The sequence below is a fragment of the Papio anubis genome, chromosome 13, assembly GCF_008728515.1.
Source record: "Papio anubis isolate 15944 chromosome 13, Panubis1.0, whole genome shotgun sequence".
In the NCBI taxonomy this organism is placed as follows: domain Eukaryota; kingdom Metazoa; phylum Chordata; class Mammalia; order Primates; family Cercopithecidae; genus Papio; species Papio anubis.
In genome coordinates, this window is record NC_044988.1 from 45,872,260 (window position 1) to 45,899,780 (window position 27,521).

Genomic DNA, 27,521 nt, shown 5'->3' on the forward strand with positions numbered 1-27,521 from the left:
TTAAATCTCTACTGCAATATCTTGTAAACTTGCTCACTTATCTCAGAGCCTTGTTTCCTGCATCTGTAAAATGAGGATACTTACATTTATTGTGCAGGGTTGGCAAGGTTGAATGAGATGACACATGTAAAGCACCTAAGCATTCAGTAGGTACACAGTATATCTGTAAATGCTACTTTGCCCCCAGCCCACAAAAGCATCACCACGGCATACCAATCCAATGAGGGCTGAGAACTTTGAGACCATCACGGAAGCCATATAGGGGAAAGGAAAGCAAGTCATAAGGGTCAAAGGAATATTATAAGCAACTGGGGAAACTAAAAACAGAGTTACTTGGTCTCACTTAGGGGCCAAGGGCCAACTCAACCACCTTTCAGAAGGCTTCCTAGAGTGATGCTGTGTTTAGAATGACTGAATAGATCGCTCTCGGCTCAGAGGGACTTACTGTTAAAAGACTTCACTGGGTGCTGGGCGTGGTGGCTCATGCCTGTAATTCCAGCACTTTGGGGGGCCGAGGCGGGTGGATTACCTGAGGTCAGGAGTTAGAGACTAGCCTGTCCAACATGGAGAAACCCCATCTCTACTAAAAATACAAAAATTAATCCCAGCACTTTGGGAGGCCGAGACGGGCGGATCACGAGGTCAGGAGATTGAGATCATCCTGGCTAACCCGGTGAAACCCCGTCTCGTAGCCGGGCGAGGTGGCGGGCGCCTGTAGTCCCAGCTACTCCAGAGGCTGAGGCACGAGAATGGCCTGAACCCGGGAGGCGGAGCTTGCAGTGAGCTGAGATCCGGCCACTGCACTCCAGCCTGGGCGACAGAGGGAGACTCCGTCTCGAAAAAAAAAAAAAAAAAAATACAAAAATTAGTCAGGCATGGTGGCAGGCGCCTGTAATCCCAGCTACCTTGGGAGGCTGAGGCAGAAGAATCGCTTGAACCTGCCGGGCGCGGTGGCTCACACCTGTAATCCCAGCACTTTGGGAGGCCGAGGCGGCCGGATCACAAGGTCAGGAGATCGAGACCACGGTGAAACCCTGTCTTTACTAAAAATACAAAAAATTAGCCGGGCGCGGTGGCGGGCGCCTGTAGTCCCAGCTACTCAGGAGGCTGAGGCAGGAGAATGGCGTGAACCCGGGAGGCGGAGCTTGCAGTGAGCCGAGATGGCACCACTGCACTCCAGCCTGGCGACAGAGCTTGCACCGCCCCAAAAAAAAAAAAAAAAAGAGGCCAGGGCGCCGTGGCCTGCCTGTAATCCCAGCACTTGGGAGGCCGAGGCGGGTGGATCACCAGGCTGGGAGATCGAGACCCATCCCACAACATGGTGAAACCCCGCCTCTACTAAAAATACAAAAAAACTAGCCGGCGTGGTGGCGGCGCCTGTAGTCCCAGCCACTCGGAGGCTGAGGCGGGAGAATGGCGTGTGGAACCTGGGAGGAGCTTGGCAGGAGCCGCAGATCGGGCCACTGCACTCCAGCCTGGCTGGACAGAGCGAGACTCAGTCTCAAAAAAAAAAAAAAAAAAGAATCACTTGAACCTGTGAGGCAGAGATTGCAGTGAGCCGAGATCACACCACTGCACTCCAGCCTGGGCAACACAGTAAGACTCAGTCTCAAACAAACAAACAAACAAAAAAGACTTCACTGGAGGATGAGGGAGTGAGAGTGGCAAGAAGCTGTACATCTGCCCCTCCTGCAACCAACTCTTTCACAATTAAAATATAAGGTAATTTTCTGAGTTCTCTTATGCTAGCAGCTTGGTCTATAAATAATTAAAAAGTAAAGAGTTACCAGAGAACATGCATGAATAAAATCTGAAGAACCCAACCCTCTGGGGGTGGGCAGAAAACTGACAGACAAAACCAAAATTCCCGGTCAGTGCCCAAGGCATGCTTCTTGGCCAAAGATTATTGTGATCATCACCTGAGAGCATGTCTGAAACTCATTTGCATGCCCCACCTGAGACCCACTGTGACAGAAACTGGAGGTGGAGTCCCTCACCTGTGTTTACAAGCCCTCCATGTGATGCTGACGAGCATTAAAGTTTGAGGCTCACTAGCCCATGTAAACTAGAAAACCAAAAAGGAACCATAAGGCAAAAGCTCTATAGATGGTAAATTAGTTTTAGAAAAGATATAACTTAAAACAATGGAGAGAAAGAAGAAGGAGCATACACCAGGGCATAAAATCCTTATCCACCAACATCTCACTCTGTGAAGAAAAGAAAGGAAGCCAGGAAAGGAAAAGCTTAGAGAAAAAGTCAAAATAGCAAGCAACTTGAGCAGTGGTAAGGCCAACTCCACATCTGCTGCAAACATTAGAAAGAAATTATGTGGGGACAGACATTAACTGTAGCATTTACATGAAAATCACTTTAAAATGATCCAGGTCAACTTGATCCAATCATTGGGTTTGCTTCACTCAGCTTCTCTACCTGCCTTTCCACGGCAATCAAGAGTGAAGATGTATTTACCTCTAGTGAGGAAAGAGGCTGCCTTCAAGTAATGACCATCAAGCTACTAAATGCTGTATTCTGGGGGGAGGGTGTGGCATTTTTTTAAGAAAAGAGTTTACTTGGGAAGAAAATACACCCATTTTGTATTTACTTACTTCATCAGAGGCACAAACATGGAACAAATTGAAAGTGTTTCCTCCCTCGCTAAACTTAACACCAAAGGGAAAAGGATGATTGAAAAACGCATGTAAAAAAAGCAGAATAGTGAATTTGTATGAAATAGGATAGAAGAATGTGTTGCGGCATCAGAAAGGGGAAAAACAAATATTAGCTCCCAAAAATTCAACTTCACAAACTACTCATTGAACCACCTACATTAAACCAATTATGATTTTTGTTTAAAAAAAGTTTAAGTAGCATACACAGATTAAGAGACAAACACAATGAGCATTTAGTACTAGAGTAAATGCACAGTGGTTGGCTAGAGATGCAAATTACTCTGGACTAGCACCTTGCCCCATTTGACATGAGTTAGACTTACTATGAAGACCGAGCCTGAAGGAAGGCCACAGATGGTACCAACAGACCAGAGGAATTCCGGATGCTCTAAACAGGGGAGCCAGGGGAGCCTTTACCTTCCGCCAAGGCTCATAATGTAGCATGTCGAAGATCAATGAATCAACACGGTTTTCTTTGCATGCAAAGCTTGAACATAGGTAATGTTAAAAGAAGAAAGGAAATGAGAAAGCAGATTCAGTCCTGCTGTTCCATACAGGAAAAATTTTCCCAAGTCAAACATAAGTCATACTGTGTACTACACAATTCCCCCTCCAAGCCTGCTGAGGACCCCAGACTAAAAAGAGAAAAATGTGCAAACGCATACAAAGCTGATTTCTAAGGGATACCCCTACCCCCATCCCAAATGCATGGATCTCAACTGGGGTGAGAACTAGGGGAGATGAAAAGCTGCAGTATTCTGTATTAGACAGGTAAAAAGTGAATACAAACCCCTCCTGCCAGTAACATCTTTGTTACTGAGGTTCTCAGGAAGTGGAGAGAAGATAAAGTAAAAGGGAGTTATATTTTCCTTGGGGATCTTATAAAAATATTTTTTTCCCAAACTGAACATACTTTACTCCTGAAACCTGTAGCTTTAGAAGCTAAGAAGAGAAGCTTAGTGGACAAAAGAATGCTTTATAAATGGTAGAATACTCTTTTTTGCTTTTCTTTTGGTACTAGTTGCCTCACAAAAAGACAGAGCTACTTATGTAATTGACTTACCCAATGGTAAGTAATGCTTAAAATACCATTTTCTTTTTCTTTATTTTTATTTTTGAGACAGGGTCTTGCTCTGTCACCCAGGCTGGGATGCAGTGGTGTGCAACTATGACTTGCTGCAACCTTAAACTCCTAGACTTTCCTTTCAGTTTAATTCTGAATATCTCTAGAACATGACTCCAACTAAGCAACCTTCTAGAAGGGGGAAAATACCCATCTGCCCTGCAATTTAGCTGAGAAGTGATTTTTCTCAGCTAAATTTTTTTCTTTTTTTTTTTGATAGAAATGGGGGGTCTTGCTAAGTTACCCAGGCTGGTCTTGAACTCCTGGCCTCAAAGTGATCCTCCTGCTGTGGCCTCCCAAAGTACTGGGATTACAGGCATGAGCCATATCATGTGGCCACAATTTCTCTCTTTCATGCATTCTCATTAGTGACGTGAAGCTCTTCTCAAGTTTCATCTGTCACGTACCTCTGTGTGAACAGGGCTCCTAAATCCCTAACCCTTACCTCTCATGTGAATTTCAGTCCTGCATTTTCAAACTCTCACTAGAATTTTCTAAGCATCCAGTTAACATCTCAAGCTAAACAAGCAAAGCAAATAGGTTCACTGGTCTCCTTCCTTTACTACAGCTTTCCCTGAATTTTGCTATATTTTTCAATGTTATTACCATAATCCCATTAACAAAGACTCAGAACCACACATCATTATTAAAAGCCTTCTCCTTATTTCCTAAACCCAGTCAGTTCTGATAGCCTGTCCATTCTGCCCTTTCAATCCCCTCAGCTGTCCCCCACACACCTTCCAGAATATTTCTAACAAGTACATGCTCAGACCTCTGCAATAACCCTTTAGCAATAATCCTGACTTTATCATTCCATACTTGCCAACTAGTGCTATACACCACCCCTCCAATTGTCAAACACATTCTCCTAGATCATGTTTATAGCTCCCCACCAATTACCAATTACAGTTCTTTCCAGGTCCTCTACAATCTAGCTCTAACCTGCCTTTCCAGCTTTATCTTCTCCTCCTTCTTCATGAAAAATGCTTGATAGACACTCTAATTAGAATATTTTATGTCTCTTGCATACTGATTTGGACTTACCTAACCTGAAATAGCTCTCATGCTGCTCTTTTTGGAATACCCTCGCCTGTATTCTCCCTTTGAAAATGTCCCTATTTCCTGATGCCACTTCTTCCATGAAATTTCCTGATACCCTTGGATGAAAGGGATCTCATTATCCCAAGTGCTCCCTGTTCCTTAGGGCTCTAAGCACTATATCACACCTTGAACTGTAAATACATGTTTTTCTCTCCTTAGGATCAAGAACTAACTTATTTCTCTTTGTATTTCCCAACAGCACTCGCCATACTGCTTTACACATAGCAGATAGTCAACAAATACATACTAAATAATAAATAAATATCTTAAAATTCATAAGGGCACCAGTGACACAATGTTACAAATAGAGTGATTTTAACTATTTCATTATTCCAGCAGATCCTCAACAAATACCTGTAAGGCAAGTAGGGGCCAATAATTCCTGTTTTATAGAAACTCAAGATGTAAAAATGTTATTATTTATGCACAGAGCATTTTTTTGAGTATAATTTAGCCTATTAAGGTTCAGTAACTAACTCAATGTCACCCTGCTGATCTGTAGTATATTTCTGCTGAAATGATTCTTTTCCTCTTACTGGACTTTCCTTTCAGCTTACTTCTGAATATCTCTAGAACATGACTCCAACTCAGCAGCCTCCTACAAGGGGGAAAATACCCATCTGCCCTGCAATATAAATTAAAGAGTTTGCCATGCACAGTGGCTCACGCCTGTAATCCCAGCACTTTGGGAGGCCGAGGCGGGTGGATCACGAGCTCAAGAGTTCAAGACCAGCCTGGCCAATATCGTCAAACCCCGTCTCTACTAAAAGTACAAAAATTAGCTGGGAATGGTGGCACGTGCCCGTAGTCAGAGAATCGCTTGAACCAGGTAGGCGGAGGTTGCAGGCGAGATTGTACCACTTAACTCCACCCTAGGTGACAGAGCGAGACTCCATCTCAAAATACACAAAAATAAAATTAATTAATTAATTAAAGAGGTCGTTCCTTGTCTAACAAGTTGTCGACATATGCTGAAATCTAAAGTATACAACGTGGCAGGGCGCGGTGACTCACGCCTGTAATTCTAGCACTTGGGAGGCTGAGGCAGGTTGACTGTTTGAGGCCAGGAGATCAAGACCAGCCTCGGGCCGGGCGCGGTGGCTCAAGCCTGTAATCCCAGCACTTTGGGAGGCCGAGACGGGCGGATCACAAGGTCAGGAGATCGAGACCATCCTGGCTAACACGGTGAAACCCCGTCTCTACTAAAAAATACAAAAACCTAGCCGGGCGAGGTGGCGGGCGTCTGTAGTCCCAGCTACTCGGGAGGCTGAGGCAGGAGAATGGCGTGAACCCGGGAGGCAGAGCTTGCAGTGAGCTGAGATCCGGCCACTGCACTCCAGTCTGGGCGACAAAGCGAGACTCTGTCTCAACAACAACAACAACAACAACAAAAAAGACCAGCCTGGCCAACATAGCGAAAGCCCGTCTTTTTAAAAAGCTGGGTAGTGGCACATGCCTATAATCCCAGCTAGTCGGGAGGCTAAGAGCACAAGAATTGCTTAAACCTGGGAGGCAGAGGTTGAAGTGAGCCGAGATTGCCACAGAACTACAACCTAGACGACAAGTGAGGCTCTATTGCCAAAAAAAAAAGTATAGAATAATAAAAATATATACTGGTGTATATAACCTCTTAGTTTAAAATGTACTAGGCTTCAGGAGTAGGGGACGGTATGCGAAGCTCCTTTAATAAGTTCTTTAAAATTAAGTATTCAGGCCAGGTGCGGTGGCTCACGCCTGTAATCCCAGCACTTTGGGAGGCCGAGGCGGCCGGATCACGAGGTCAGGAGATCGAGACCATCTTGGCTAACACAGTGAAACCCTGTCTCTACTAAAAATTTAAAAAATTAGCCGGGCGCGGTGGCGGGCGCCTGTAGTCCCAGCTACTGAGGCTAAGGCAGGAGAATGGTCTGAACCCGAGAGGCGGAGCTTGCAGTGAGCGGAGATCGCGCCAGCCTGGGTGGCAGAGCGAGACTCCATCTCCAAAAAAAAAAAAAAATTAAACCTAAGCCGGGCGCGGTGGCTCAAGCCTGTAATCCCAGCACTTTGGGAGGCCGAGACGGGTGGATCACGAGGTCAGGACATCGAGACCCATCCTGGCTAACACGGTGAAACCCCGTCTCTACTAAAAAATACAAAAAATTAGCCGGGCGAGGTGGCGGGCGCCTGTAGTCCCAGCTACTCGGGAGGCTGAGGCAGGAGAATGGCGTGAACCCGGGAGGCGGAGCTTGCAGTGAGCTGATATCCGGCCACTGCACTCCAGCCTGGGCGACAGAGCGAGACTCCGTCTCAAAAAAAATAAATTAAATTAAATTAAATTAAATTAAGTATTCACTACCACATACCTGGAAAGAAAGTAAGTCATCAGCCCATTACATTGCCCTGAGATAGGAATACGTTTCTAAAAAACTGTAAAAGCAGTTTACAACAAACTAGGGATAAATTTTCATCCCAAATTAGTTTCTATTTAGTTTCAAGTCCAGGGTAGACAAACGAGCCTGTGGGCCAAATGCTATTCTGCTGCCTACTTTTGTAAATAAAGTTTTATTGAAATAGAGCCCTGCCTATTCCTTTACATATGCAGTTGCTTGGTCCTACCAAATAAAAAACTTGAATAATTGCTACAGAAACCATACATCTACCTATTTACCACCTGGCCCTGCAGAGAACAGATTTGCCAATCTCTCTCTTAAATTGTGCAAAATTACGCTGCCTTCCCTAGCAGTATCACATCTAAGTCTTCATCCTCAGGAAATAAGTATACAAGCGCAAGCAAGGATGTTCATAGTTAAGCACTGCTTTTTATAAAAAAAAAAAAATCCACAAACCAAAAACTCATTAAATAAATTATGATACAATGGCAAGCTAGGAATCCATTATAAGTCATACTGAGGGCCGGGCGCGGTGGCTCATGCCTGTAATCCCAGCACTTTGGGAAGCCGAGGCGGATGGATCACCTGAGGTCAGGATTTCGAGACCAGCCTGACCAATACCCCGTCTCTACTAAAAACACAAAAAAAATTAGCCGGGCATGGTGGTACATGCCTGTAATCCCAGCTACTTGGGAGGTTGAGGCAGGAGAATCGTGTGAACCCGCGAGGCGGAGGTTGCGGTGAGCCCAGATTGTGCCACTGCACTCCAGCCTGGGCAACAAGAGCGAAACTCTGTCTCAAAAAAAAAAAAAAAAAAAAAAAGCTATGATGAATATCTATATTTACAGACATGGAAAGATACTTAAGGTAACACTGCATTTTTTTAAAAAGTCACATATACATGTAACATCATCCCTTTATGTAACTATCTATTCATACATTGGTAGGTACTTGTAAATGAAGAAAGATGACTAAAAATACATTAACAGTTCCTTGGCGGTAGCCCTTCAGGCAGTTTTCTCTCTTTGTAATTTTCTTAATCAGATCTGACCAATGAACACATATCCTTTTTACAGAAGTTGTATTTAAAAGTTTTTAAACTATTAAAAATTAAAATCAGTATGCAAAGTTTAGATTCTACATTTTATAAGGCACTGGGTTTTCCAGAAAGCTAAGATGGTATTTTTAAGTTATTTTTGGTTTGGGTAGTGATTTTGTTGTTGCTGTTCTTTTTTTTGGTTTTTCCTTTCCCTTTGTTTTAAAGACAGAAAGGCTATAATGCTTACCAATAACCTGTACATCTATAAACTGTCATCCCCACTATATGTGGCAACCTAAATAATGCAACAAAAAAGTCCCTTATAGAAGCATGCATGGGTTAGGAGGAGGAGGAGAGGCTAACAGCATAGTCCCTTGATGGAAATGTATTAATTCAATCAGTGCCTTGCTTCTGGGTTACCATAAAAAGGTCCATAAAGTACCCAAAAGCCACATAAGATTTTAGAATTATGCTGCTCAGTGACTGATTCTCAGTGAAGAGTAAGAAAGAAGAGATTTCTCTCCACCCTCATTTTATTCTGCAAAAGGAAGACTTCTGCAAGAGTGACACAAGTATTTTTTAAACTAGTAATTGAAAAGGCCAAGTATGTACATGATGCAAGTATAAAGAACACTGTGGCACTGTTGATAAACAGATACCAAGTGAAAACTGCATAAAACTAGCAAACTACGATAGTAACAGACAGAAGAAGAAATTGGTCTAACTCACCCTCTCTGTGCCAGAATTCACAGGCATCATTTATTTCTAAGCCCCATTTTTTAAATGAAGTAACTAAGATTCAAAGAGGTTATATAACTTTCACAAAGTGACATAGGAAAGAGATCAGTTCAAATGCAGATAAATCCAGCTAAAAAGTCTGGACTCTTCTCACTATATTCATGAAAGAGATATTATATTTCTAATAAAGAGCTATATAAATTCCCTATGTGAATTTATCTGGTGAGAAAACCTGTAATTTCTGGTTTATAAAGATATTACAGAATTATCATGTCAGTTAATTTGTTTTACAAGCAATTTATTTAAAATAGTGATTTTGACATTATTTTCCCAGTTAAGTTGATCCACATTATCTTCTCCGTTGTTATGTTTACACACATATGCCTGTATACGTACGTATATGTCTTTAATAGACATGCTATAACGTAATACACAGTCACCCAAACTTTAACCTTCAAAATGAAGTAGAGTCTGTAGACAGACTTCAGTTAGACATAAAACTGTGACTTAGTTTTTTTCAGACTCGTTCCATAGTAAAATCACTTAATTGCTATGGATGAAACAAAACTTGTACCCTGAAAATTAACATTTACAATGAGGCCAAACATGGTTGTTCATGCCTATAATCCCAGCACTTTGGGAAGCCAAGGTAGGAGGACCGCTTGAGGTCTTGATAGCAAGACCCCATACCTACAAAAAATTAGCCAGGCTTGGTGTATCATGACTATAGTCCCAGCTACTCTGGAGGCTGAGGATCACTTGAGCCCAGCAGTTGGAGGCTGCAGTGAGCTATGATCACACCACTGCACTCCAGCCCAGGTAACAAAAGCAACACCCCGTCTGTGTTGCGCAAGCTGGACTCAAAACTCCTCTGCTTAAGCAATCCTCCTGACTCAGCCTCCCAAGTAGCTGGGACTACAGGTGCATGCCAGCAACGCGGCTTATAATTTTTTTTGCAGTGGTATTTACCCCACAGTCCTTCATAGACTTTTAAAATTATACTGATTAGCAGTCGGGTGCAGTGGCTCATGTCTGTAACCCCAGCACTTTGGGAGGCTGAGGCAGATGGATCACTTGAAGTCAAGAGTTCAAAACCAGCCTGGCTAACATGGTGAAACCCCATCTCTACTAAAAATACAAAAGAAAAAAATGAATTGGGCATGGTGGCACACACATGTAATCCCAGCTATTCAGGAGGCTGAGACATGAGACTTTCTTGAACCTGGGAGGCAGAGGTTGCAGTGTGCTGAGATTGTGCCCTTGCACTCCAGCCAGGGCGCCAGAGTGAGACTCTGTCTCAAGAATGAATGAATGAATGAATGAACAAAATAAAATTATACTGCTTAGCTTTCCCTTTGAATTCCACATAATAACATCATCTCCAAGCACAAGATAAATAAAACCCTCAAGTCCCAGATGGGGAAACTGAAGAGTTTCACTAGGCCTCATTTTCTGGCGTGTGGGGGTATTAGGCTAAGGCTTTCTCATCAAGTATTCCAGGGATCCCTAGGAGAGGCCTAAAAGATGGGACTCTGGCTCTCTCTCTTTTCATCTAGAGCAGCTCTGATTTTTATCAGTTCTACATATTGACTTCCTCGTAAAATTTAATTTGAAAGGAAATAAAACCAGTGGTTTCTACAACAAACTTTCCTTTTTCTTTTTAAATAGCTAGCTTAAATTATATATGAAGAATGCAGCAAGGGGGAAAGCAAGGGATTTGGAATCAACTTTGCTGGATTACAGTTAGTAGGCCTTGATTTCCTCATCTGTAAAATGAAAACATGGGTACCGCTGGGCGCGGTGGCTCACGCCTGTAATCCCAGCACTTTGGGAGGCCGAGGCAGGTGGATCACTTGAGGTCGGGAGTTCAAGACCAGCCTGACCAACATGGAGAAACCCTGTCTCTATTAAAAATACAAAATTAGCCACCAGGGTGGTGGCTCATGCCTATAATCCCAGCCACTCAGGAGGCTGAGGCAGGAGAATAGCTTGAACCCAGGAGGCAGAGGTTGCGGTGAGCCAAGATCATGCCATGGCACTCCAGTCTGGGCAAAAAGAGCGAAACTCTGTCTCAATTTAAAACAAACAAACAAACAAACAAACATGGGTACCTTCCATGAATGCTTTTGTAAGCATAAATTAGATACTATGGCTACCATCCCTAGCACACTATGTGTGCTAAAAGGTAGCAATAAAGTTATTAGTTATCAATTTTCATTTGTTTATGCTTACTAACAAGCCAAAGGAAACACTAAGTAAAATATTTATTTTAGATCTTAAGACGCAGTATGTTCAAACTTTGGCAGGCTAAAATAAGTTAGATGTTAGGCTAAATAGTAATACCAATTAAAGACCATCTACAGGCGGCAGTGGTGGCTCAAGCCTGTAATCCCAGCACTTTGGGAGGCCGAAGTGGGTAGATCGCTTGAGGCCAGGAGTTCAAGACCAGCCTGGCCAACAAGGTGAAACCCCGTCTCTACTGAAAATATAAAAATTGGCCAGGCGTGGTGGCTCATGCCTGTAATCCAAGCTATTCAGCAGGCTGCGGCAGGAGAATCACTTGAACTTGGGAGGCAGAGGTTGCAGTGAGCCGAGATCACACCATTGCACTCCAGCCTGGGTGACAGAACGAGACTGTCTCCAAAAAAAAAAAATGACTATCTACAATAACATTAATGTACTTCACATGGGAACACAATTATTTTTTATGAAAACATAATCCTGGGCTAAAAAACAATAAAAAGAAGCACATTATTTTGCTCAACAAACAGTTCCTAAATCCTTAACTACCCTTTAAGCATTCTGCAAGACTGTAAATGAAGATGAGGTATTGCCCAGATACACATGTATGTTGACTGCTGCTGTTTTGTTTAATTCTACAGAGGTGTAAACACTTGAAGATTTAGTGTGGCCTTAATTCCACGATTATAAGTAGATTTTCACAAAACCAGGGACAGAGGCTGGAGTCTAACTTATTAAATCAAGTTTCAAGCTCTACTATCAAATGCTAATGACTATAAGGCAGGAAGCTTTAATTCAAGCAAATGATTAGAACAGATTATACAAAAGTAAACAGGACCCAGTAGAATCGGCCAACTTTACTTCTAATCTACCTGTACCAAAACTGGTAACACAGAAATAATAGCATCACTCTGACATCCACAAAGATTAACCTAATGAAAATTTTGCAGAGTGGTAAAAACGTAGACTAATACATAATGCCAGAGTTTCTTACTTAAAAAAAAAAAAAAAAAAAAAGACATCTGCTGATGGCCTAATATCTCTTTTCCTAGAGATAAATGAAGAAACTAAAACATTTTATTTAAACTTATTCCCCCATCACCCTACACTACTATTTCCAAAAATTCAAGCTTCCCAAGGGATAAAAACTGGAGAATAAGCCACAGAGCAGGTCAAAGGAGGATGAGCTAAAGTTTATTAAGTATCTCCTATGTACTGGAACTTCAAGTGTGTTGTCTCATTTCATTTTCCTGACAATCTGTAAGCTACATGTCCTTTTCCTCATTTTAAAAGTGAAGAAAATAAAGGTCAGGGATAAACTCACTTGTCCAAAGTCACAAGGCTAACATATAGCAGCATTAAAATCGGAAACAACACCAATTTTTTCACTATCCCACCAAGTTTCCAAAGCCAAACAATTGTGCCTGGCACAATGGGAGCAGAAAAACACTGAAAGAACAAGTAATGATACTTCTTAAGAAAATTTTACTTTTATGGGGAAAAGATTCCTAAATCACTGAAATTTTCTTATTAGAAAGATGTGATACTGGAGTAATTCCACTCTTCCCCTCTTGGATTATGAAAGGAAACTTTTAATAAATCAAATTGGAAAGGGCTAAACACAACTACAACATCCTTTTTATAGTTTAAAAAATGCTTCTATCATTAGGATAACAAATATAATTTTAGATAATCTAAATATTAATTGATAGATTTTTCTCCTTAATTTGGCAACATTAAATACTTTTTCTAGTATTTAAATAATTAACTTTAAAATTGGCTGTTTAGTAAAAGAAATAAAAATCAGACATAGAGTAACATTCTCCTGAAAAATTGCATTTTAAAATTTACAACTAAAAAACAAATCACCAAAAAAACTATCATCATGTTACTAGACCAAATATAATAAAAAGAAATAATTCTTGAAGTGGTTATTCTCTAGAATGTAAGAAAAAAAAATCTAATGAATTCACCTAAAATTTGAAGTGCCAAGTCCATAAATACAACTTGATTTTCCTATGGAGCTTGATCGCTTATTGGTTTAAGACTTCCTATAAACAATGTCAATATATATGTTTAAAAAGAACAAGCCATCATGCAAACACCGTTAGATTAAACTCAAGAGGTCTATCTTGACAAAATCATTTTTTTATAGAAATATATAAATCATGTACTTAAAACTCTACAAATAGGGCACAAGGGTCCACTCATAGTTTACTTTTCTGTGCTATATTCTTGAGTTGAATTTTTGTTACATGACTTTCTGACTGATAATGTATCAATGGAAAACTAACTTAGCAGTTCTGCAAGTTTTTTCTTATAACTATTTGGCAGTTATTAAAATCTGCACACATTCACACATATATACAAGTATATATGTATTAATAAGGAAGAGAAAAATAACATCTGACAGGAACATGAAAACAAAGAAAGTATTAAGGTATTTGAAATTGAAGAGAAATGCAGTCCAAAAGTAAAATTCAAACTATTATTAATATATCTTTACTTAGGTCATCTTAGGATAATACATATTTCTCCTATATATTGGGGGAAAAATCAGACACATGAATATTTTATAAAGGCACACTGCAAAATCAGAAAGCTGTTCCACACATCCACACTTTAATCTGTTATAAATTAACTTGAGTCAGTTCAAATGTTACATGTAACGTGCACGATTACAACTAAAGTCAAATCATACACACCCTCAGTAACTGTAAGCCTAAAACAACTCCAACAGTGAATGAGACGGCTAGAGTTTTCCCTAAGGAAGGACAGGGGTTGGGGGGCAATCTGCAAAATGGATATAACTGCAACAAATGCAAAGACTGAAAATATCCTAAAAACCTGAAGATGCTCATGTGGTTTCACAACAAAGTCCCTTTATGAGATCCACAGCCCAGATGACTTGCATCTTTCAACTGCTCCACTTCCAGAACTCCTGATTTTAAATCACACTGAAAACCTTTGGCTGCAATTGAATTAGCATGGTTGGATTTAGCCCTTCTAAATGCCAAAAAGGAAAAAAAAAAAAAAAAGTACCATTCTAAAGTTTATTTTGTTTTAAACTCGGATCTTCTGCACTCCAAAATTATATCCCTCTGACTAATATAAACCGTTATCACAGAGAAATGGTTTAAAAAAAAAAAAAAAAAAGCCAGTGAAAAGGAATGAGGGAGTAGTAATGGTAACATACAGTACCATGAGCTGCAGCGGCCTCCCAGCCAGTCGTGCAAGGTTAACAGATCAGTCCTGGCCTTCGGGCAGACAGCAGAACACAGCCTTGGGGAAGGGGGGACAGGGACGGAGGCCAGGGGAGGGGGCCCGCTCTCAGGCAGTTTACACAAGAAGGCAGCTCAGCTCCTTTCTGGCGCACTCCTCCTCTCTATCTCCCAACCTCTTTGCGTGTGTCTTGTCATATTTTCTTCAGCTGTTAATTGTCCAGACTCCAAGACTTTAAACAGCCACAGTTTAGGAAAAAGCGAAACCCTTCTAAGTGACCATCACAGCAAATCAGCTTCATGCTAGTGGGTAAAATTTTCCAAGGGAAGTGTTCTTCTGATAGTTCCTGAGTCTCTAAGTCACCCCCACCCCCACCCCCACCAGCCGCCACACACACTCCCCCGGAGGGCTAAATGCACTGTGGCAATAAAACATTCATGCGACTTGGAATTTTAACACAATGCCATTTCCCTAGTTTAACCTGAAAGGAATGCACTAGTCACAACAGACTACATCATCCTGCCATTAAACCCTGCCAAGGAACCGCTTTTTTGGCCACGCTGGGCCAGCTTTGACGGGAAAGGAGTACACAGACCCACACACTGAGCACAGAGGGGCCACCTCTGCTTCCTCAGCCTTATCCAGCAACACCCTGCTCTTGAACATGACCCCTGACCCCTTGCATTGTGACCAGCTTGTGAGGCATGTGTCACCCTGGAACTTCTGCAGAGCCACACACTGCGCAGGCCATTTGCTGCTCCCTCTCAACAGGCTCTTGGGCAGACGCCAAAGGTTCTTTCTTATTATTACTGCTACTATTGAAAGTCTTCTGTTTAAATGTAGGGATGCTTTTTCCTCCAGTTGTATAATAGTGTGGCTTGGGGTTTTTTTTTTTCCCCCTCCTTCGTTTGTTTTGGACTTCTTAAAAAACAAACTTTACATTTGCATTGATAATTATGTTATAATTACTGACAAAATGATTTCGTATGGGGACTACTTATCAAAGGTGCCAGTTCTTTCACATTTAAGTGACATTCAATTTAGATTTACAAAACACAAAGCCAAAAACAATTCTGATTTCTCCAGAGAAGTTTAGAGAAAATTCAAAGGGACTGAATTCTAAAACACCTATACTTAACCATTTTTATTTACATGCTAAGGTATTATTACAAAACAAACAAGCAACAATACTAGATCAAAAAACTGTATTTATTGACTTATTGCTTGTGCAGAGAGTTCTGTCTTCCAAGCAACATAACTGACAAGGAACTATTTTTAAAAGTATGTATACCAAATGAAAAATTAAAATCATACTAAACGTTTACAAATGTTTTTATTAATTTTAAAACTGTTCTCATGTACCCCTGTAACTTATAACCAATCACAACAGTATTAATTTTTGCAAGTTAACAGAGGTCATAGTTTTGCACCCCAAAATACCCCTTTTTTCTTCTACCACCAATTCTCCTACCACTAAAGGATGCATTCCAGATTTTCTTTTTCTGATCATTCATCTTATTAACTATTTTCATACGATGCACATTCACTTTCAATCTTGTCCAACTGTTTTATTATTCCTCTTCTCTATTGTAGTCATAGGCAATTCTAAAAAGCACAAAGTCCCCTCTTTTTGCCCTGACCTTGAGCTACAGCCAGGTGAGCTGTGATTATCCCTACAGAAGGCAGAAGGTGTTCCAGCTTTAATCTCCTGGAGTGAGGCCATGTCCCCTTTCAGTAACAAATGAAGAACATCTTACTTCATCTAAGAGAATACCCTAAAATACAAAATGATGATCTCAAAGCAAGTTAACATGCACATATAAAATAAAACCAAATTGTCTTCTTTAGAGTAATTTTTGTCTCCTTAGTAGCTGGAATTAGTCTTAAGCCCCAGTTAAAAGACTTTTTTCTTTTTCTTTCCTTTAAACAGACATTATCATGCCTTGAAAAGTCATTCTAATCCCTTCACCTTAGCCAAGCCATGCTAATTCATGAGAGGAGGACAGCAATTAATTTAAAAAAAAAAAAAGGAATTATACTTGACTGGGGGGAGGGGAGAATCAATTCAACTCAAAGCAAAGGTTACCAAAACCTATGTGAAACATTTCCATTTCAAAATGTAAATGCTGAAACCAAATTGTCGGTTTAATCTATGTAAAATACAGTAATAGACATTTGATTTTTTCAAGTAATCTGATTTATTATCAATGTGCATATTCAAATTCCAATTTTGATGTTACTAGTGTGAAGTTATTAGAGTGAAACCCAGTAAAATTGAAGGAAGAATCAAGTGATGCCATGAGATTAAAATTACAGAGGTGAATTTCTATTTTAGTCCAAACAGATATACTTTTCTTCTTATATCAAGTTAATCAACACAGTGACACCAAAGTATCTTGGACCAACATTCTAAGGATGAACCGAGGCCTATGAAAAGAGGTCTGTGAAGTTGCACCTGCAGGACATGTAACCCTCTCCATGGTAATACATCTCCTCTGAAGACCTCTGCAACTTTGGGATACATCACTAAAAGAAGGATAAGCAATCTCATTTTATTTCTAAACAAGTTGCCAAGTTGTTATTATTATTATTATTATTATTATTAAGATGGAGTCTCACTCTGTTGCCCAGGCTGGAGTGCAGTGGCGTGGTTTCAGCTCATTGCAACCTCCACCTCCCAGGTTCAAGCGATTCTCCTGCCTCAGCCTCCTAAGTAGCTGGGACTACAGGCATGTGCCACCACACCCGGCTAATTTTTGTATTTTTAGGAGAGACAGGGTTTCACCATGTTGGCCAGGCTAGTCGCGAACCCCTGACCTGAGGTGATATGCATATCTCAGCCTCCCAAAGTGCTAGGATTACAGGTGTAAGCCACCATGCCTGGCCCAAGTAATTTTATAATCTAAGTATTCACTACTATGGTATAGTGATGCATCACATATTAGGAAATCAGAGCATGCTACAAATACAACAGTGAAAACTATTTTATATGAAATTGTACCAGTACAAATAAGTGGAATCAGAACAATACAGAACCTGCTAATGAAAAAACGTTGTATCAGTACGTACACTGAAATTTAAAAAGTTGCAAAAAAAATCCCAAAGTTTTATAGAAATGTTAATTTATTTTGGTGGGTACCATGTAAGTAGATCAAATCTGTGATAACCAGCAGTGATTTCCATTTTCCTTGAGCCAAAAGAAAACTTTACTGTGTCAAATGGCATTTAGAAATATGAGTTTTAAAGTTCTGTAAGTTACCTTTTAATTTCTAGAAAGCAAAATAGGTGAGATTTTTCTCATCAACTTCTACTAAAAACAGGACATCCAAGTGCAAACAGGCATATGTTAATTTATTATTCTCTGCAGGGATTCATTTGGAGCCAAGGGATTGGCTAAATCAACCCCCTCCTCAACACACACATACAGGATGCACATGCAAGCAAAGGCAGTTAACAGACTCTAACCCTGAATAAGGGAAAACCTCAGAGGCAAAGAGATGAGAAAGGACAAGATGTGTATGGACAAAAGAGAGAAGGAAGGAAAAGCAAAGAGATGGTATGGAAGGAAAACCAGACTGAGAGAAAAGCAAGCCACAGGAAGGGCGGGGTGAGAGAGAAAAAGAAATAAGAATGAGATGGGGAGGAGCAAAATGGAAAGAAGCAGAGAAAGAGTCAGTAGGGAAAGGGAGAGAAAAAGAAAAGGAAGACCGAAGGAAAAAAAGGGATTGCTGGCAGAGAGGAGGAGCTGGAGCCCCACAACAAAACAGTGGATCAGGCAGCTGGCCTGAGATGCTAATTCAGCGCTTTAACAAATCAATGCCACTTGAAAAGCACAATGCGAGCCCTCACTGGGTAGATGTCAGGGGACCGAGAAAATGCATTCTCAAGTATTTCACATTAAGAGGGAATAATGTGTTAATTTATAACTCTTCACCCTATACACTTGGATTATCTATCTGTGTCAGCGATTTGACTTCTTAAATTTATCAAAAACGCACGCAAAGGGAGGCAGCTTTGGCTTCACCACTGGGAAATGGAGGTTTAGGGAAAGCCTGTCAGCCAGTCCTAGGTAGTTCTGCTGTTCTTTCCGCTCTCCTATTTGGGCTCAAGTGTTGGTGGGGGTGGCAGTAAGGAGGGAGCAAGGCACTGAAGGGGAGATGAAGGGAGGAGGGGAACTCCTGGTCCACTTACTAAAGCAACCAAAGAAAAGGCTTTCTCGGCCTGTGGTTGATTGCATTAGGTACCATCCGTCAAAAGTGACACAGAAGAGAAGGAATAACTTGAATCAGCAACCCAAGCTGCCATCGTCAGAATTTACTTTATGGAAACTTACTTAAGTCTCTCAGCACACCCAGCGGAAGAGGGCCTGCTGACAATTGGATTTTAATTAAACAGTACACTTGCAATGCCACCACAGTTCCACAAAGCTTATCAAAATAGGAAGGGAAGAGGGAGTTAAGCGGATTTTGTTTGGTTAGTTTTGAGACAGGGAGGAGAGATGTTAAAGAACTCAGATTCCAGCCCAGCATTTAGGAGCCTCATTAGAGGGACTATTTCTTTCTCAAGAAAAACCTATTTTATTAAACATCAAATTCTTGGAATTGTTTCCTAATTATTCCTTAACAAAATTTAGTTAACTTTTAATATAATGACTGCACAGTTTCTAACCTGTGGGAGAGACAGACTACGTTAGTAAGTTTTGTTGCCAAAATTAAAGTATTATCAGACTTAAATTTTCAAAGTGTAAGCATTGTCAACACACAAAGGCAAGTGCGTTAAAATTTTGGAATAGAAGAGAGCACATTTCAAGAAAGTGTTTTAATTAAGATTACGCCTTCAAAGATATGAACGAGAAAAGTGGTTATAGGTAAAAAGGGGAAAAAGGCCCAATTTTGAATAACTTCTAAGTTTAAGACTGCCCAGACTACACACAGCAGTATTCTAAACTGAGGGCATTTTTTATTTGCTATATGTACAATTGCAACAGAAACAGACATTCTCTTATTTTCAAGACATTCATATGTAAATGAATGCTGATGAATGGAAATGAGATGCTAAACATGACGGGCAACGTTCAACATTTAGTTTTAAAAAAAAAAGTTACTTCACTTGCTGAAGCTTGAATCTCTTCCCTCCTACACCTGGGCACAAAAAGAAATGAATGACAATGATGGACCTTTCACCAGTTTCTATTGGTTAAACAACACCTTATAAAGATACTCAAGACAGAAAACAAACATTCTTTCAGTCTTAACGTTTTGCATCTTTCCAATGACATGCATCACACTGAGTCCATTTTGAAAATAAATATTAGAGACTGAAATTACAGGTAAATAGCCAGAAACAGGCCGGGCGCGGTGGCTCAAGCCTGTAATCCCAGCACTTTGGGAGGCCGAGACGGGTGGATCACGAGGTCAGGAGATCGAGACCATCCTGGCTAACATGGTGAAACCCCATCTCTACTAAAAAATACAAAAAACTAGCCGGGTGAGGTGGCAGGCGCCTGTAGTCCCAGCTACTCGGGAGGCTGAGGCAGGAGAATGGCGTAAACCCGGGAGGTGGAGCTTGCAGTGAGCTGAGATCTGGCCACTGCACCCCAGCCTGGGCGAGAAAGCAAGACTCCGTCTCCAAAAAAAAAAAAAAATAGCCAGAAACATCACAGTGGCATTGAGTCAAAGGGCTAAAATATCCAAAACAGTGTGATTACTTAATGAATGTTATCTTACTTTCAAATGAGATAATTAATAAGGAATTTCTTGGTTCATGACCATATAGTACACTACTTTCCTTTTTCATAAAATCTGAGGAGACTGAACATACATTCTGAGCAGTGTGTTTGCAATGGGAATTTTATATATATGTACGTGTGCTTTTCAAGGGTCTCTATTTATGCCCTCAGAGTAGGATTTGTCCTATCCCCAAGTTTTTGCATGAATTACCATTCCTGTCTGTCCCATCCAAGTTACCCCCACATAAACTATCTATTCTTATCATTATGGTACCATTAATCCCATTCTCCCCTCCCCCTCCCAACTCACCTAAGGGGTTAAAAGACTTCAGTACATTTGTGACTTGTCAGTGACATATAATACCCGGGTCCTTCATGCAATCAACTTTTACTTGACATGTATTTGCTCATCACAGGACCCGCATTACTACTGGGAAAATGAAGAAAAACCTAAATTAACACTTGACATTCAATATGGTCAAGTCCTTAATTGGCTGGGCTTCCTGAGAAAGCAATTTTCTATTCCCCAAACTGTTCGCGTGTCATGTGTGGAGTGCAGCTCTTGGCCATCACTGCTGTCCCTCGCTCCCTCTAATGAGAGCAGATGAATTAGTGCTACGTGACACGATTTGAGCAGGGCTTCCTCCTCCTCCCCTCCCCCCAATCTTTCTCCTATACCAGTGACAGCTGTGTGGCAAGGGGAAGAAAGAAAGAGAAACGCAAGAGCAAAGAATCCTGTAAAGGATGATCATTTTTTTAAATGAACCTTAAATGTCTTGTTGAAACTACAGAACAACAGGGTCATTTAATTGTGGAGGTGGGGAAGGGGGGTTGTTACAAAGATCAGGGGAATTATCTGGCTATGGTTGATTTGGGTTGTATTAACTTCCAGCATGTTTCTTCCATTCCTGGCTAGTTGCAGTATTAGACTGCACTGCTCTAATTAAAACGGAATTTACATCCACTTAAAAAGTTTTTGAAAGGTCTGGAGAATGGGGCAACTAGAAAAAAAAGAGAACAGAATGAAGTGATTATTGTTCTAAGATAAATATACCTCTAAGTTAGCGAAAGTCCTTTCAACAATCACTTAGGTCAGGAAAAATCTACAGCACAAAACTATAGTGATACTTTGTTTTCAAATATTGTTCGATGTCTGAGCTTAATGCAAACTATTTTATCCTAACTCATTTTGTTTTGTTTCCATTGATTGCTGAATTACTGAAATGAAAAATTACTTGATCACTGATTTCATTCTATTATTCTGGAGAAAAGGAATATATTCTACTTCAGATGTGCTTGTCTAGCTCAGTAAGAAATAATGAATCCATGCATGAAAGGAAGGCAGGACAGAGTCTGCTTTATTCAAAAATACTAAAAGGTAAATTAAAGGTATTTATCTGAGTCCTCACTTACTCATTTTGAGACTAAAGAAGTAGTGATTTTAAATCCCTAATCGCTCACCCAATCTGATTAGGACAAAACAGAACTATAGGATAGAAGAGCATGTGGCAAATCATTTAGGAGTGTAATTAGTACAAAATACATGCATAAGTGAAAATAACTAGTGGAAGTCACAAACACCTTATTTGGATCATTACTCAGTTTTATTTAGGTGAGAACCAAGACAAAAATGTTACCTGTGTACAAAAAATTATATCAAGGCTGCACTGTGGTGTCACAAAATCAGTTTACACAGGCAAAACACAAAAGTATTTCAAGTATAGCTCCCCTGCTTCAAGTAGCATGATCACTTGTTAATTGTTCTTCTATAATTCTGAATATAATTTAAGCAGTAATAAATACTGAATATAATTTCAGTAAGCAAATTGTGAGTAGATTTAAAGATATAAAAAGATGGTGAAATCCATTTTTACACTACGTGTAAAGTTATAACCTAAAGTCAAAAATGTTATTTCCACATTTTATAGTTGTGGGAAGTAACGGGAAAGGTAATGAAGTTTTATAAGATTTTTTCCAAAAAAAAGGAATTCGTAACATCTTAGAGTACTACTGTACTAACAGAAGACAAAATGTAAATAAAACTGTTTTTGAACACCTTGAATTTTCAAACTTGTTGGAACATGATTAGTTTCAGACAACAGAAACACTAAAAGATGAGTATAAATTTTAGAAGTATTTTCATGGAAGCAAAACAACACAACGGACACACATACTGCACAGACTATCTCTTCTGAGGCCAAAGCAGTGATATTTCACTATCATTAAGATCCCTTTTGAAAACACACTTGAGACAGCTTGTGAATGGGCATTTTATCAGGTGTTTAAAAGAAATAAACAGATAATTTGGTATTCTGGAAAAGTAGCTCAGTCTAATACATCCAGTTAACTGCTACAGTAGCATTATCATCACTGAGCAACAAAGGGCAGTGTATTCTGCCAATAGCTTTAGGGTGACCTTTGCAATGCTGACTAGTCCGTCAAATTCCATCTCTGAGATGCAAGGCATAGACAGGGATGGTTTATTAACTGAGGTAGGAACTAAAGACTAGGAGGCTCCAAAAGGGTAGGCGTTTCACATTCAGGAAATGGGGAATTCCTTTCCCTAAGAAGAGAAGCAGTGTACCTAAGATCAGGCTGAGCAGGCCCATGGTCTTCCCTGTGGAGGCTTCCATGGCGGGAAATTCTCACGTACTAGGACAGCATTAGCAATTTCACATGTTTCACATGTTCCTTTTCTCCCCAGCTACATTTTTTTAAGGACTGCAATGGAAACCCAGGTGGAAACGAGTAAAATGGGATCAATGTCTTGAGCTCTAGGAATAAAGCTGCAAAGGGATATTGACAGTCATAGACCTTTAAACAAACTGTGACCGATACTACTTTAATTTGGAGGTAGTTTCCAACCATCGCCAACAGGATAAATCTACAGAACTCAAGGGTGCAGAAACAATGGGTAAGAAAAATGACTGTACTGAACTGGGAAATTTTCAAGGATAATCTGTAGAAAACCTGCCTAGGAAAAGGCACTTTTGTTTTTCAAGAAAGTTAACTGTGACTATGGCAAAGTGACATGCTTAAACTTGATATTCTCTTAGGGATGTGCAGGCTTTGAAGCTCATAATAAACTTGAAATGGCTCTGTGGAATGTTAAGGCTTAATGTAGATGGTTGGTGCCACTGTCATGCCTATACAAAAGTATGTCAACTTAGAAATAACTGCACTAACAGCTCCAGGGTATTTAGAATGGAAGACATCCCCCACGACCCTTTTTTTTTTTTTTTTATTAAGAATTTTACTTTGAACTGTAAGAATAAGCTGTATTAAGTTTCCAACCTAGTTAGTGCAGCTAAAATTAAAATACTTACTCAGTTTTGGCTGGGCGTGGTGCCCTCCTGCTTCTAATCCCAGCACTTTGGGAGGCCGAGGTAGGCAGATCGCTTGAGCTCAGGAGTTCGAGCCCAGCCTGGGCAATATGGCAAAACTGTTATCTACACAAAAAATACAAAAATCATCTAGGCATGGTGGCGTGTATCTATATTCCAGGTACTCAGGAGACTGAGGTAAGGGGATTGCTTGCCCCTGGGCGGCAGAGGTGGAGGCTGGCCATGAGCCCAGATCTTACCGCTGTGCTCCGGCCTGGGCCACAGAACCACACCTTGTCTCCCCCCAACCACCAAAAAAATACTAATTTCAGTTTACTTTAGAAAGGCAGAATGTCTGCCACCCACTTCGTCTGTGTTACCTTTACATTACACCATTCTTAAAAAGTTTAAACACGGCAGAGGAGAGAAATGAATGCTTTGAAATAGCCTAACATATGTAACAATAAAACTATCTAGCAAAGATAAAGCACAAACGTTATTTTATAAAAATTAACAGCATCTAAAGGGGTATATTCTTTTATCCTCCATTCTTTGCTACCTCTTTTACTTCAGTGCTACCCAGTAGATATTTTATCTAATTCCCAGTTGAAAGGTTTCTGAAAACATTAAGTCACCGCTGTGTTGACGCTGAACTTCTTGAACATGGCATACCAGTATCATTCTGACACATTTATAGATGTTTCCTTACAAGCTGCACCAGCACTTGATTTGAAATACCTGACTTACTCTAACACAAACTGTTAATCTCTGGTCTTTTCTCCAGTTCAGTTCTTCTCTGCAGTTTTGGAAACAAACCAACAACTTGCTATGTTTACAACAGAAAGGGCTCCCTTCTGATTGGCTTCTGACACCGTTCAGTGATGCTGTTCATCAAGACCCTGATGCTGTTCATCAAGACCCTAGAAAGATCCTAGATATACCTAGGCCCCATGTGCAGATCATTTTAACAAGATGTTGTTTCATTTTCCCACGTAAATCAATAACAGGATGACCTTCAATTTGAAATTCAAACCAATTAATTACCTGTTCTGTTGAAAATGTTGATATCTGATTTGCCTGGAGAATTTCAATTATGAATAGATTATTTCTTTTAAAGAGCCCCTTCAAAAAATATAGATAGTCATTTTAAACCTCATCTTATACAATATAAATAATGTTTTCTTGAAGCAGGTATAAAATATTGGCCTTGCACGAATTAGTAGGGGGAAGTTTTCCCCCTGGTGGTCCATCTCCTCCTTGTGACATCATAATCAATTGCTTGGTAAATTATAGCAATCCCACAAAGATTCAGGGCCAAGAATCTACCGCTTTAAGGTGAGATGAAAAGCTTTTTACAGTTGAATTCAGCTTTTCATCTACATCAATTACTTACACAAATCATGAGATTATTTTCAGAATTCAGAAATCTTTAATTATTTTAAAATCCTTACGTGTCTACTTTTATTTAAATTTTTTTGACTATTTTTTTGTTTTGCCCACACAGTTGATTTTTCTTTAAATGTGGGTCATAAGGAGAAAAGTTATACATCAAAACTATCAACACCAGAAATATATTTACTAAACTTTTTTTCTAATTACAGGGGAAAAAATGAAGAATTTGGTTCATCCCAGTGGGGAATTCCCAAGATGAATGATCACATGCAATGAAACTATTATCTTCGTCCATTAAAATATTATCTAAAACAGAGGTTTCTATCTGGCAGCCAGAGGGCTGAATATAGCCTGCAGATGAGTTTTGTTTGGACCACACAGTTTTTAAAATATTTGAATAGGTTGCCAAGATTTCAAAATCAGGAGATTTCACATAAAAATCTGGATTTCTGGCTTATCATTACAAAGCAGCAGCAGTGGATCTGGCAAACTGGGCCTACATTCCCACCTGGCAACAATTGGCTGGAAACAAGGAGCAGCTACCTCACTGTGGTCGAGACATGAGCTTTCTGGCCCACCACAGTCCCCACTAGACTCACTGTACTTGTTTAATTTTTGTTACCTCCACATGGCCCTTTTAGGCAACTCCCACTCCTTAAAATGTCATACTACTCTAGAGTTTGTGGGGAAAAAAAAGAGGATGTTCTCAGAACAGAGATTTAAAAATACATATTTCACAAGTTTACAGAATATAAGACAATGGGTAGCAAGTTTCACTTCAATGAAATATTCGTGCAAACCAAAGGAAACTCATTTTCATAATTAAACATTTTTTAAAATAGTAAATCCAGAACTGATGACCTAGACTTACAGAGTGGTTCAACGATCTTCACATTGGTTTTCAATCAGCCACCTATTTCTCTGAAGCCCAAAATAGATGCTCATGTCAAAGTATTACTCAGATTTTGTTCCTTCACATGTTAACACTTCCACACTTCCTTTCTAGAGCTATCATGTACTTAAGTGAAAATGTACCGTAATACGAAAATAGGACATGTCTTCAAGGTAAATTTTAAAAGTCAACATTTAAGATGCATGAATATTATCACAGCAAATATTCATCTTTACTGACTCCACATGTATGCTACCATCTGACATTTATACTTACATTAAAGAGACATTATTATGGGTTCAAATGACCCAAAAAGTCATGGCATATTTCTTTACAAATGATTATTACCTAAAAGCAGATGTCTATGACACAGTCACCATGCACTTCTTTATATCTACTTTTTTTTAATGAAAGCAATTGCAAGGAGAATATCTTTTACATTTCATTATTCCCAATCAATCACAGCGACACAGCATTTCTACCTATTAATGGATTTTTAAAACAAATTAAAAATACCCTATTTAGCAGGGGGAAGAAACAGCCTTTTCATTTCATCCAACTATATTAAAAACAGGCTATCTCTGATGTATTACTACAATACAGAAATGCTTACATATCATGCAAATTGTAGTAAGTAGGCTACGACCAGTCATATGCCAACTAATTTAGATCAACTGTGGTATAGTGTTTTTACATTATGTTTCATCATTGGACCACATGCTTGAAAGATTATTTTTTAAGGTGTTTCCTTCAGAAAAGTATTTTTCTTCCATTTTTACCTAAAGAATGTAATCCCTGAACATATGCCAAATTTACTTCACAATCGGACTTTAATCCCCAAATTCTCTTGATTCTTAGCAACTTGCACAACTTTAAGGAAACAGTTCACAAAATCATAGTGATCATACTGTAGCATTCCTTAACTCCTTGGTGAACAGAAAAAAAGAAAATACGGTACACATGAACTCCATAAAGGTAGTCTTAGGCCTGAATGACAGTATATTTCTTATGGGAAACATTTTTCCTTAATTTCCATTGTGATTGAAATTTGAGCAATTAGAAATAGACACCTGGAACGCAGTTGTTAATTTATCTCTCCCCACCCCTTTCACACTTTTCTTCAAACCATTTCTTAGGATGCATCTTAAAGATATGATCTTATAGGATGGCTTGCATAGATAGGGCATTGAACCAGTGTTCACATTCCTTTCTTTAAAATGCCTTGTTGTAATCCAAGACTAAACTTTCTTTCTTTTTATAAGTGTACAGCTTTAGGGGAAAAAAAAAAATGGAAATTTCTCAAATAATTACTGAGTAAAATGATTTAAAAAAAAAAAACAAAAATTAAAACACACATTCTAGGAAAAGCATATATTTCATTACATTCATGTTGATTTGCCTTTTATACCATCTCAGATAGGGAATTTTATGAAATACAAAATTCCCTCCCATGATGACCAAAGCTTTCACATCATGGCAGCTGACTGCAAATATGTAAAGCAGTTCTGGAAGACTCACAATTTACAAATTTTTGTTTGTACTTTATTGTTTTAAGATGAAAAATAAAGTGTGAGATAATGGATGTTTTAGTTAATCTGTGTTTTATGGAGAGAAAAGTATTACTGTCACTTAACTCCTTCTATTAATCATTGCTTTCTAGAAAAGAATATCTCAAAGTAGGCTT

General features: G+C 39.6%; 1 protein-coding gene and 2 long non-coding RNA genes across 4 annotated transcripts in view; 2 read left to right on the forward strand and 1 right to left on the reverse strand.

The window, feature by feature from the left end:
- Nucleotides 1–27,521, reverse strand: part of BNC2 (basonuclin 2) — a 458,860-nt gene that overhangs the window by 279,309 nt on the left and 152,030 nt on the right.
- On the forward strand, nucleotides 15,174–23,003 carry LOC103878314. 2 transcript variants are annotated; one of them, XR_004177886.1, is made up of 3 exons: nucleotides 15,174–15,294; nucleotides 21,503–21,608; nucleotides 22,935–23,003. It is a non-coding gene; the product is annotated as an uncharacterized LOC103878314 (long non-coding RNA). The 2 variants fall into 2 exon arrangements; XR_001895848.3 differs by lacking the exon at nucleotides 15,174–15,294 and adding an exon at nucleotides 16,907–16,983.
- Nucleotides 23,069–25,257, forward strand: LOC116270021. Its single transcript, XR_004177887.1, has 2 exons — nucleotides 23,069–23,144; nucleotides 25,155–25,257. It is a non-coding gene; the product is annotated as an uncharacterized LOC116270021 (long non-coding RNA).